Source organism: Nicotiana attenuata, chromosome 7, assembly GCF_001879085.1.
Source record: "Nicotiana attenuata strain UT chromosome 7, NIATTr2, whole genome shotgun sequence".
NCBI classification, from domain to species: Eukaryota; Viridiplantae; Streptophyta; class Magnoliopsida; order Solanales; family Solanaceae; genus Nicotiana; species Nicotiana attenuata.
The window spans coordinates 104217175-104231109 of record NC_031995.1 but is presented as its reverse complement, the minus strand read 5'-3'; positions in this window follow the sequence as shown (position 1 = coordinate 104231109).

Sequence of the window (13935 nt, the reverse complement as noted above, 5' to 3'; positions counted from 1 at the left end):
CGTATCGTATGGCACCAACTGAGTTGAAAGAATTGAAAAAGCAACTTCAGAAGCTTCTAGATAAGGGGTTCATTAGGCCTAGTATGTCGCCTTGGGGTGCACCGCTTCTATTTGTGAAAAATAAGGATGGTGCTATGCGGATGTGCATCGATTATAGGCAGTTGAACAAAGTTACAATCAAGAACAAGTATCCTTTGCCGCGTATTGATGATCTATTTGACCAGCTTTAGGGAGAGAGAGTGTTCTCTAAGATTGATTTGAGGTTTGGGTATCACATGTCGAAGATTCGGGACTCGGATATCCTGAAGACGGCATTCAGGACCCGTTATGACTATGAGTTCCTTGTGATGTCCTTTGGGCTGACCAACGTCCAACAACATTCATACATCTGATAAACAATATATTTCAGCCATATCTTGATTTGTTGTCATAGTATCCATCGATGATATCCTGGTGTACTCACGTAGCCAAGAGAAGCATGCCCAGCACTTGAGGATTTTACTACAGAGGTTGAAGGAGGAGAAGCTTTATGCCAAGTTCTCCAAGTGTGAGTTTTGGCTCAGTTCGGTGGCGTTCTTGGGGAACGTAGTGTCTAGTAAGGGGATTAAGGTGGATCCAAAAAAGATAGAGGCGGTTCAGAGTTGGCCCAGACCGTGTTCAAATACTGAGATTCGGAGCTTTCTCAGCTTGGCCGAATATTATCGTCGCTTTGTGGAGGGTTTCTCGTACATTGCAGCGCCTTTGACCAAATTTGCCCAAAAGGGTGCCCCGTTCAGGTGATCGGATGAGTGTGAGGAGAGCTTTCAGAAGCTCAAGACTACCTTGACCACAACTCCAGTTCTAGTTTTAACTTCAGCGTCAGGCTCTTATATAGTGTATTGTGATGCTTCTCGGGTTGGTATGTGTCCTTGATCACGTCCAAATGCACTCCTCTAACGAGGTATGACACGGTCATTTACAATAATATAACCCAACAAGGAGTCGGGATCGAATCCACAGGGATCTACGATGGGAATTAGTAGTACATATTTGGAGTGAGTACGTGAAGATTGCACTTCCACAAACAAGGTATTGTTTTTATTTCTAAAATTAACTAAGGATTTTAAATCTAAAGGTATAAAACTAGAGAAGATTGTTTTTGAATGTTTTTCAAAGATATAAAAAGGCATAGGGTTGTGACCATGACCTAGGTGTTTGCCTAATGGGATAAAGACTTTTATGTTGTTTTGTTGATTGGGATGTATTATAGCTCACAACACTACGTTGCCCACTCAATACCTCTCGGTCAAAGGGTGGTTTTGCCCAATTTGGCTTTCTCAAGACCAAATGAATATGTACCAAAACGGTTGATAAGAGCTCAAGCTGGGTTGTTACTATCTCTAGGTTGAAACCTTTAATTGGGTTAATCAATCTCTCAATTGACCCAATTCCTTGTTAGCTAAGTTAACCTAGACTAGTTCTCTCTTTCTCAAGAAGAGATCAAGTCAAAAATGCATAAATCAATATTTGCAACCATTAGTTTCATAGTTGAAGCATAAACCTAGCTAAATAACATACACCATTCATAAAAAAGCATAAAATTAATCACCCATAAGGTTTTCACACTAGGGTTGGGTCACAACCCTAGTAAAAATCTAGCTACTCATAGTGGGTATAGAAAAAAAACAAAGAAGAAAACATAATAAAACTCATATTGAAAGATTAAAATATAAAAACTCAATGTTAAATCACCAAAATAAGCTATAAAGTTGTCTAAAGAAGCAAGAAGAAACGGCTACAGCACTTTGAATATTCAAAACTTGACCCAATTTCATGAAACTATTCTATTTATATAAAGCTGGAATTTTCGGACAAAAATGCCCTTTTGGAGGTTCTGCGGCCACATAATTCCATGTGTGGTCCGCACTTTGCTTCAGTCTTGACAAGATTTGAATCTGCGGTCGCACAATTCTGAAATGCGGCCGCATCTCTCATATTCTGCGGTTCACACATTTCTAGGTGCGGCCGCATAGGCTCTTCTGCAGACCGCACATTTTTGAGTGCGGCCGCGTAGCTGACTTCTGCGGCCGCACAATAATTGTGTGGTCCGCACTTCCTTCAATTCTTGAAATGAACACTCTCTGAACTTCTGCTCTTGCATAGCTTCTACGGCCGCACATTTCATGTGCGTACCGCACTTTGTACTTGGTCTCTGATAAACTTTCCTTCACAATCTGCGGCCGCAGATGGAAATCTGCGGTCCACACTTTGAGCTTTTGTGACAGATTTTGTCCTTGAGTTCAAATTAGTCCTTCGTGAGTTGGATTTCATCTTAGTGGCTCATTTCCAATACTCCTGCAATTTAGCATATATCATCAGTTTTCGGGAATACAATTAAACGCTCTTGGACTAAAACGAAAGCTAACAGGCGCTAATAAGTAGTCAAAATCCCCACTTTTCAACTCCCCCAAACTTAAGCTTTTACTTGTCCTCAAGCAAATAAGGTAATTCCCACCTCCACAAGTTAAGAGCTATTCCAACTAATCTAAGATGCATCAATCACACATCGATTGGGACCAACAATTACCTACACACTTATAAATTATCAACAAAGCAATGATATGAAGTTTAAAGCACAAATAGTTCTAATGTGACACTTGAGCATCAAGAATTGACTTTGTTCATCAAGGAAGTTCGCTCTTTCATATAGGTCATTGTGGATACCAAACTCCTCCTCCTATACTCTCTTTTAGGATATCTCACATAAGAATGTAGTACTCAATTTAAAGATTTGTGAAAAGTTCGCTCATCTCTCTCAAAAGAATGTCACAAATTACGGCTCTAAGTACCATATGCTTGCCCCTCATGTACATCACCACTAATGTAAGCCCATTCGACTTGAAATCATGTAGGGATTTTTCGGAAAGTAATGAAGGCTTTTGGACTAAGGTTGGATAAGTTCAAAAAGTGAAAAGGCATAACTCCAAAAATTTCAAGGTTACGGATGAAAGCTTTCACAACAAGATTATGATCAAATTCATTATTTTGGCAAGGAATATACAGAAAGGAAAAATGAGGAATATTGGTAAGGGAATTTTTGAAGATTCATACGAGACCTCATGCTACTATAGTGACGGCAGTCTTAGATTTGCAAAGCAATTCATACGAAATTGCACTGCGTAATAACAACGGGATTTTGCAACTCTAGGGGAGTACAGTGCAATCCTTCTCCAGAATACCATACGGATTTTTCCCTACTCCAGGTATGTTAAGGTTATCCCTTCTTTCCTTTTGGCATGATCCATCCGATACAAACGAAACGAGCAAATGCACAACTTCCATAAATGACTCTATTCATAGAAATACTAGAGATGCTTATGTTTTTGATTCCCAATGTGTCATATTATGCAATCATCTGTTCGTGGGTCTCAAAAACACGTAAGTTGGTAAAGTTTATTTCATGATACTTATCAGAGGCATAATGGTCTTATGACGTACCGAGAGATTTTATTAACATATTTCATATGCATTTCATGCATTTATACATGCACATTGACCCATGACCAGATGGCGTTATATACGCGTATATATATGTATATGGGATATGGGAAAGGTTATGGCGTTATATACGCACCACCACCTGATCAGCTGGTATACATTGATGATTTTGCCCACAGTGGCCGAGATGATATGATGGGATGCCCTCAGAGGCCTGATGATGTTATGAAACATGTACCTATGCACGACATGACATTCATATGCATATTCATGACACTACAATTATTTCATGATTTACAGAGTTATCCAGACTTACAAGTTGAGTCATTTACTCTATATTTCTTCCATGTCTGTTATGTACTTATTTATGTGCCTTACATACTCGGTACATTATTCGTACTGACATCCCTTTTGCCTGGGGATGTTGCGTTTCATGCCCGCAGGTCCTAATAGACAGATCTGGAGTCCTCCAGGTAGGCTATCAGCTCAGCAGAAGATGTTGGTGTGCTCCATTTGCTTCGGAGTTGCTTGTTTGGTCAGTATGATTTAGACGCGTATTGTTTGATATGGCGGGGCCCTGTCCCGACCTTTATGTTAAGTGTGTACTCTTAGAGGCTTGTAGACAAATGTCATGTACGTAAAATATTTTATGGCCTTGTCGGCCTATGTTAGTGTACAAGTGGTTATTTTGGTCTTAGAGGCCCATATGTCTTATGTATAAGTTGGTATTACATGTTGTATTCTACCTATTTCACGGCAGCCTCTCCAGCTCATTTATCTATGATATTATGATATGAAAAGATACGTGATATTGGTACTCGGTTGAGTAAGGTACCGGGTGCCCGTCGCGGCCCATCGGTTTGGGTCGTGACATCTTGTTCATTGTAAGATTCATCGTGATCAAACCCACTATCTTCTTGTACATAATTTTCCACATGGTTTTGCACTTATGGACCCTTTTGCTTTCTTTTGTTCACCATAATACTAACTCCCTCCATTGCATTGACTTGCTTAGGACCTTGTACTTGTTGAAGTTGAGCCTTGGCTAATTGATTCATCATGGTGGTCAACTCGGCAATGGCTTGCCCATGATCATGTAATTCTTTATGTAGGTGAATCACATTTGGATCACCTTGAGGAACATTTGCTCTACTTAGCCATGTCGATGAAGTATCCGCCATCTCATCTAAAATCTCACAAGCTTCCGCATGCGGCATTGTCATGAAATTTCCATCGGCAAGTTGGTTGACCATGCATTGATTGGTTGTATTGATCCCCCGATAGAAAGTTTGTTGAATAATAGCCTCTGTCATGTCATTATTGAGACACTCTTTGACCATTGTTTGGTACCTCTCTCATATTTCATGCAACGACTCATTGGGTTCTTGTTTGAATGCTAGAATCTCGTCTCTAAGAGTAGCCATATGCCCGAGAAAAAAGAACTTGGAAACAAAATTTCTCCGCCCAATTCATCCCATGTATGGATAGAGTGCCAATCCAAGGCTTTCCCACGTAGAGAGAAAGGAAATAGCCTCAACCTTAAAGCATCCTCGGAGACGTTTGTATGTTTACTCCCCCAACAAATGTCCACGAACCCCTTCAAGTGCTTGTATGCATTTTGACTCGGAGCCCCGGTGAAGAATCCTCGTTGCTCTAGAAATGTGAGCATTACGTTCATGATTTGAAAGTTGCCCACCCTAATATGGGGATGGACTATGGCACTTTCATACCCTTCATTTGGCAACACTCAGTGTGGAGCCGCTCTTTGTGGAGGTGGGGGTGGAACTGGGACGTTGTCTTGAGGTTGTCGGCCTCTTCTATTTGCTTGAGGTTCAAAAGGAACCTCTTCAACTTGGTCGTCCTCAACGTCCACATCCCCCATAGGCATGTTTCCGAGTGGGTCATTGTTGTTGAGAGCCATTGTTGCACCTACAATTGTTTTACAGAAAAAAATTAGTAACACGGAAGGAAATGAAGACAATTCACACACAAAACCAAATATATAGCTAAACCCGTATTTAGCTCCCCAGCAACGGCGCCAAAAATTGATCACGTCCAAATGCACGCCTCTAACGAGGTATAACACGGTCGTTTGCAATAATATAACCCAACAAGGAGTCGGGATCGAATCCACAGGGAGCTACGATGGGAATTAGTAGTATATATTTGGAGTGAGTGCGTAAAGTATCTAGATTGCACTTCCACAAACAAGGTATTGTTTTTACTTATAAAATTAACTAAGGATTACAAATCTAAAGATATAAAACTAGAGAAGATTGTTTTTTAATGTTTTTCAAAGATATAAAAAGGCCTAGGGCTGTGACCATGACCTAGGTGTTTGCCTAATGGGATAAAGACTTCTACGTGTAAGCCTCTTGATAAGGAGCCTTAAGGCAAGGATATCTATCCACCGCTATGGTGAAAAGCTATGAGAGATTCAGAAGACAGATACAAGTTTTAACAAGTAAAAGAAGCAAGATCAAGAAGGGTATGAGGCGCCCAGTTAATGAAGAATTATGAGTATTTACAATTGAGGCAGAGGAATATAAGCCTTTTGAGTTACCTTCAACAATAACATAGGTATGTACACTTGGCCACACCGATCTATGTTATGACCTATGGGAGCTAACAAAAGTAGTATAAGAAAAGGACGGATATCAGGATCCGGCTGGAGTTAGAGTAACCCAAAATGATGGATGGATTGTTTGCGTTAGTTGAAATTTCTGAAGGATATTGCAAATGTGCTAATACATCTCCTTGTGAGATACCAAGATGTTGCACTCTAAAATAGTACAACTAGATATGAGAACCACAAAGATAGGCACTGGAATCCTTGAAGGAATAAATATTACCTTAATGTGGCTCCCGTCCCTAGTAGAGGTAGAATGTTAGGCAACCCGAAGAGCCAGTAGATGGAGCAAGGGGAGGTAAATGCAAAAGAATGTCTTGTTAAAATTTTCAGAATAAAGTGATAGATAGAAATATTAGAAGGGAAGTATGAAGAGGGATAACGAAGCATTATGAGTGAGATGTGATACATGGATGACAATGGTAGAGTGTTACAGAATCTATAGTCAAATGAAGAAAGAGACGAGAAGTGATGGGTCTTAAGACAACAAAAGAGTATAGGCCATACAGTCACATCCTCATTTCGAGAAATAAGTTCGCAACTCTAACGTGATTAACAGAAGGAAAAGTTGGACCCCAGAGTAATAGAAGTCAATATGGACTGGTGAACAAGATAAACTAAACATGAATTAGGGACTGAGTGATTTAATAATAGTCAGCATCATGAGAATTTCAGATCGCGTTCCGGCAGTAATAGAATGGACAACAGAAGAAGATCCATGATGAATTCAAAGAATGGTCATTCAGGGAGACACTTCCCTAAAGTAAGCAATGTTAGCAAAGTTAAGCTTAAGGGACTATATGTGCCAGTTACACTAAGTGTCACCATCGCGAGTAAGGAATTTTGTTATCATTGGTACAGAATGATTACCGCAAGGCGAGTAAGGGTCATTGATGATGTAAAAGGACGCCAAAGATGAAGAGGAAAACCATCTATAGGTAGGTTGTCGTAGCTCCAACTCTTAGTACTCCCCTAAAAAAGGGAATATGGAATGAGTTGGCATTAAGTCAGAATTAAGTGGATCTAGTAACTATGGAATGACAAAGGAAGAATGCGATAAAAATGAGAAAGGGATGAGATTGCACTTATTCAAATGTTACAGATATGCTATAATTCCAGAATATTATGTAAGTACGACGTCAAGAAAAGGAAGTAAGGGTTCCTGCCCGGGATGTTATTGATAGATAAGGAGCCAGTACGTGAGGTACATTAAGGCAAAGGAAATAAGCCAAAAAAGATAACGCAGAATATTGATATGAGAATGGGCCAACGAGTAGTTAATAGTTGAGACGAGAGGATATAGACAAATCAACAGATCGTGCAAGATAAACATAGTGAACCCCAACATAGTGAATCCAGTCTCGCAGATAATGATATCGTGATCCTTGAAAAATATTCAGATAGGAGTAGGGATAGTTAAAGGTTACGTATGAGTGTTAGGGAAATAAAAGAGAGTGCCACTGGGAAACAGTTAAAATTTAAGCTCAGGAGAAACCGTACAAGCTCAAGGGCGTGGAAGTAAGCAACTACGGATAATTATAAGCAAGGAAGGACATCACAAGGTCTGTAATAAGCTCACAGTTTTACAAGAGTCAAGGGTTCTCCTTAAGTACTACAACGAAAGACTAGCTGAGGAAATAAGGAAGAAGGCTTCAACCTAAGCACAATGACCCAAAGAGGAAATGGTTGTGTAACAACAGTCTCACAACAACATTGTAAGCACTCCAAAGGAAGTGGCACCTACCATGGCTAAGGAACAGGAAGAAAAATCAAAAGTAATATTCGAGACCATGTGAGTTGCACAAAAATTCTGGCATCCGTGGGAACTAAGATAAGCTAAGTATACACGCAACAGAGGGGCAGAAAGACCTGGAAAAGTAATAGCTTACGGTTAAAGGAAGCTCAGAGGGAACAAAAGGGATTATGCACTTAAGACTTCAGAGTGATATCCATGCACCATATATGTTGTCATTCATACAGCCGTAGAAGACTCCGGAATAAGTTAAAAGAAAAAAATTGAGTCCAGGTAATAGATAAAGGATTGAATTGTTAAATGACGGTATCACGGATATTCCAGAGCGTCCATGAAAGGTTAAAGTAATAACTAATACCATGAGTCGCAGATTGGAAGATAGCTTAATCCTCAAGACTGATCAGAAGGAAGAAGAAAATAAAGAGTTACATCAACGAAGTAAATCAGGAGTCTGATTATTGGACCCAGAAAATTATAGACCTCGTGATTGAGAATACTACAGGATCACTCTTAATATCATAGGTACAAGACAGAAGTACAACAACCATATTCTATAACGGCTCTACGATAAATCCAGTTAGAAGAGTACCAGCCTCATCAGAAGTCAGTATGAAGCTTCCATCGGATTGTGTATACACCAGAGGTGCAAGTATTATAATAGAGCTTCAAGTTGTGGATGTGAATTATACCTATATGGAAGGGAGGTGATGAAAGAGATAGAAGATGTGATGTGAGATTTTAAGGTAAGTAAGCTAAAGGTGAACAATTTACGAGATACTCAGGTACAGAAGGTGGTGAATAATCTATACTTAAGATAGAAGGCTAAAAGCGCTGGGATTCAGTATCCAGGAATGATAGCGGCGTCGTTAGTGGCATATCTTCCAACCTATGGATTTCAAATATCGAGAGGTCTAGCTAAGAGAGTGAAGGAGAGTTAGAGACGATGCGATGACTCGCTTGATGTTCCAAAATAACACAAGAAAACCTATGGTGCAAGGAAGTTGAAGGAAGGCTGCGAGTAGTATAAATGGATATGTATGGGTCGCAAGCTAAAGTATGGTAGAGCGACAAGATTGTAGGAAGACAGGAGTAAGGATAAGAAAGGGCGAGTGAGAAGGTGACGAAATGGATAAGTCCTCAGGATTAAGCCTATGAAAACAAGAAGATCTGATGGTTTCTCTAAGTTATACAAAGCTCAGTATAGCCTGAATGAACTCAAAGGAGTCAAAGACAATGGCATTTAAAAGAGGTGGAATGTTGCCCTGGTAATAGAATAAGGGTTTAATTTTGTAGATAAAGGATGACGTTCGGGACTTCGATTGAGTAATGATTTGAAGAGGATTTCACGAATTGTACGGAATTAAAATACCCACGTAAGGTGAATCACATTGGAATGCTATAAAATATGATTATTGAAGTACAGTATCGCCCCCAAGTGGATCAGGAAAATCATTTCAAATATTCCTCAATGCAACATAAGCCCTAGTGGCAGCGTATTACGTCAGAAGTTTCAAGTTATCAATGGAAGATTGTAGATCAACATTGAGGTGAATCGACAACGGATGGATAAAAGTTGCAAAGTACGAGATGAGATTAGGTCATCAGTCTTAAGATGAACAGTAATGAAGAAGCGTTGAAAGACTTAGCTTTATGCATATAGGATAAGCAATGAGAGTAACCTCGAGTTTGGTCGTAGACCTCAGTAACAATAAATCGAAGTAAGAGTCATGGTATAGTATGACCCAGCTAGATGCAGTAAAGTCATACGGATGGATAAACGAAACTATGAAATAAGGTATAGCAATATTTGTAAGTTCAACAAAGTACGGAGCGAAGAACTTCAGTATACCTATAGATTCCCAGAGAGACATTATATCAAGCTCTGTATATGTTTACAAAGTGAGGCCTAGAGATTGGCTAAAAGCTGGAGGAAAAAGGAGAGAGGTGTCGTATAGGTGCACTTACAAGGTCAGTATCGTACAGGCTGCATGATAGAAGGTAGCAATAGTTGCGAGATTGGAAGGATTCCGATCACAAGCCATGGTGTGGGAAAGAGGCCTAAAGGGGGGAATTCCCTGGCCTTTGGATTTATTCACAGAACAGCTACCTAAATGGCAAGGAGAGTATTAAAGTATTCGCAAGAGTTATGGGTTATGAGAATGATAAGTGCATCAGTCAACATTCGAGAACGAATGTTCCAAAGGGGGGAATGATGTTACACCCCATATTTTTGTACGTGAAAGTACGCCATAAGTAAATTGATGGGAGCTCGGAAATGAGATATTACATCCCGCATTTTTGTATGTTAAAGTTTCGTCGTAAGTTAATCGACGTAAGTTCGAGAATGAGATTATTTTGAGATTATAAGCATTATGTTATTTCAAACAAGTGGTGAGTAAATTCGTGAAGGTGAGAGGTTAAGCAAATCGAAGAAAATAAATTTCGTCGAAGTTTGATATTTTGGAATAAAATATGGCCCGAGCTAAAACACCCGGTATTTATGGACTAGTACCATACAAGGTACTACATGGCCATGATAGTAAGGTGTATAAAGTGTATTAAAGTAAGTAGTATTTTAAGTAAATTGAGATAATTCTTAATTATGTGGGTAATTGGTTAAATATTGGATTTGTGGATATATTTAAGTGAAATTTGTTAGATAATTATAAGGGGACAATTATACATGTGGGTATGTAAGTATGACAACAAATTGCCAACTAATCAATGCCTAAGGAGGAGGTGGCACTACTACATCCATATCTCATTTCTTGGTGTAAAGATCTAATTAAGAAGGCCTTTATTGGTTCAAAAAGTGAAAAGGTATAACTCCAAAAAGTTCAAGGTTACAGATGAAAGCTTTCACAACAAAATTATGATCAAATTCATTATTTTGGCAAGGAATATACAGAAAGGGAAAACAAGGAATATCGGTAAGGGAATTTTTGAAGATTCATATGAGACCTCATGCTACTATAGTGACGGCAGTCTTAGATTTGCAAAGCAAATCATACGAAATTGCACTGCGTAATAACAACGGGATTTTCCAACTCTAGGGAGTACGGTGCAATCCTTCTCAAGAATACCATACGAATTTTTCCCTACTCCAGGTATGTTAAGGCTATCCCTTCTTTCCTTTTGGCATGATCCATACGATACAAATGAAACGAGCAAATGCACAACTTCCATAAATGACTCTATTCATAGAAATACTAGAGATGCTTATGTTTTTGATTCCCAATATGTCATATTATTCTATCATCTGTTCATGGGTCTCAAAAACACGTAAGTTGGTAAAGTATATTTCATGATATTAATCAGAGGCATAATGGTCTTATGACATACCGAGAGATTTTATTAACGTATTTCATATGCATTTCATGCATTTATACATGCACATTGACCCATGACCAGATGGAATTATATACGGGTATATATATATGTATATGGGATATGGGAAAGGTTATGGCGTTATATACGCACCACCACCTAATCAGCTGGTATACGTTGATGATTTTGCCCACAGTGACCGAGATGATACGATGGGATGCCCTCAGAGGCCTGATGATGTTATGAAACATGTACCTATGCACGACATGACATTCATACGCATATGCATGACACTACAATTATTTCATGATTTACAGAGTTATCCAGACTTACAGGTTGAGTCATTTACTCTACATTTCTTCTATGTCTGTTATGTACTTATTTATGTGCCTTACATACTCGGTACATTATTCGTACTGACATCCCTTTTGCCTGGGGACGTTGCATTTCATGCCCGCAGGTCCCGATAGACAGGTCGAGAGTCCTTCAGGTAGGCTATTAGCTCAGCGGAAGATGTTGGTGTGCTCCATTTGCTCCGGAGTTGCTTGTTTGGTCAGTATGATTTAGACGCGTATTGTTTGATATGGCGGGGCCCTGTCCCGACCTTTATGTTAAGTGTGTACTCTTAGAGGCTTGTAGACAAATGTCATGTACGTAAAATATTGTATGGCCTTGTCGGCCTATGTTTAGTGTACAAGTGGTTATTTTGGTCTTAGAGGCCTATATGTCTTATGTATAAGTTGGTATTACATGTTGTATTCTACCTATTTCATGGCAGCCTCTCCGGCTCAGTTATCTATGATATTATGATACGAAAAGATACGTTATGTTGGTATTCGATTGAGTAAGGTATCGGGTGCCCGTCGCGGCCCATCGGTTTGGGTCGTGACATCTTGTTCATTGTAATATTCATCGTGATCAAACCCACTATCTTCTTGTACATAATTTTCCACACGGTTTTGTACTTGTAGACTCTTTTGCCTTCTTTTGTTCACCATCATACCAAATCCCTCCATTGTATTGACTTGCTTAGGACCTTGAACTTGTTGAAGTTGAGCCTTGGCTAATTGATTCATCATGGTGGCCAACTCGGCAATGGCTTGCCCATGATCATGTAATTCTTTATGTAGGTGAATCACATGTGGATCGCCTTGAGAAACATTTGCTCTACTTTTCCATGTCGATGAAGTATCCGCCATCTCATCTAAAATCTCACAAGCTTCCGCATACGGCATTGTCATGAAATTTCCACCAGCAAGTTGGTTGACCACGCATTGATTGGCAGTATCACCGATAGAAAGTTTGTTGAATCATAACCTCTGTCATGTCATTGCTGGGGCACTCTTGACCATTGTTTGGTACCTCTCATGTTTCATGCAACGGCTCATTGGGTTCTTGTTTGAATGATATAATCTCGTCTCTAAGAGTAGCCATATTCCCGAGAAAAAAGAACTTGCAAAAAATTTTTGCCAATTCATCCCATGTATGGATGGAGTGCCAATCCAAGGCTTTCCCCCATAGAGAGAAAGGAAATAGCCTCGACCTTAAAGCATCCTCGGAGACGTTTATATGTTTACTCCCCCAACAAGTGTTCACAAACCTCTTCAGGTGTTTGTATGAATTTTGACTCGGAGCCCCAGTGAAGAATCCTCGTTGCTCTAGCAATGTGAGCATTACGTTCGTGATTTGAAAGTTTTCCACCCTAATACGGGGATGGACTATGGCACTTGCATACCCTTCATTTGGCAACACTCGGTGTGGAGCCGCTCTTTGTGGAGGTGGGGGTGGAACTGGGACGTTGTCTTGAGGCTGTCGGCCTCTTCTATTTGCTTGAGGTTCAAGAGGAACCTTTTCAACTTGGTCGTCCTCAATGTCCACATCCCCCATAGGCATGTTTCCGAGTGGGTCGTTGTTGTTGAGAGCCATTGTTGCACCTACAATTATTTTATAGAAAAAATTAGTGACACGGAAGCAAAAGAAGATAATTCACACACAAAACCAATTATATAGCTAAACCCGTATTTAGCTCCCCGGCAACGGCGCCAAAAATTGATCACTTCCAAATACACGCCTCTAACGAGGTATGACATGGTCGTTTGCAATAATATAACCCAACAAGGAGTCGGGATCGAATCCACAGGGAGCTACGTTGGGAATTAGTAGTATATATTTGGAGTGAGTGCGTGAAGTATCTAGATTGCACTTCCACAAACAAGGTATTGTTTTTACTTCTAAAATTAACTAAGGATTGCAAATCTAAAGGTATAAAACTAGAGAAGATTGTTTCTTAATGGTTTTCAAAGATATAAAAAGGCCTAAGGCTGTGACCATGACCTAGGTGTTTGCCTGATAGGATAAAGACATTTATGTTGTATTGTTGATTGGGGTGTACTATAGCTCACAACACTACGTTTCCCACTCAATACCTCTCGGTCAACGAGTGGTTTTTCCCAATTTGACTTTCTCAAGACCAAATGGGTATCTACCAAAATAGTTGATAAGAGCTCAAGTAGGGTTGTTACTATCTCTAGGTTGAACCCTTAAATTGGGTTACTCAATCTCTCAATTGACCCAATTCCTTGTTAGCTAAGTTAACTTAGACTAGATCTCTCTTCTCAAGAAGAGATTAAGTCAAATAGGCATAAATCAATGTTTGCAACCATTAATTTCACAATTGAAGCATAAACCTAGCAAAATAACATACACCCATTCATAAACAAGCATAAAATTAATCACCCATAAGGTTTTC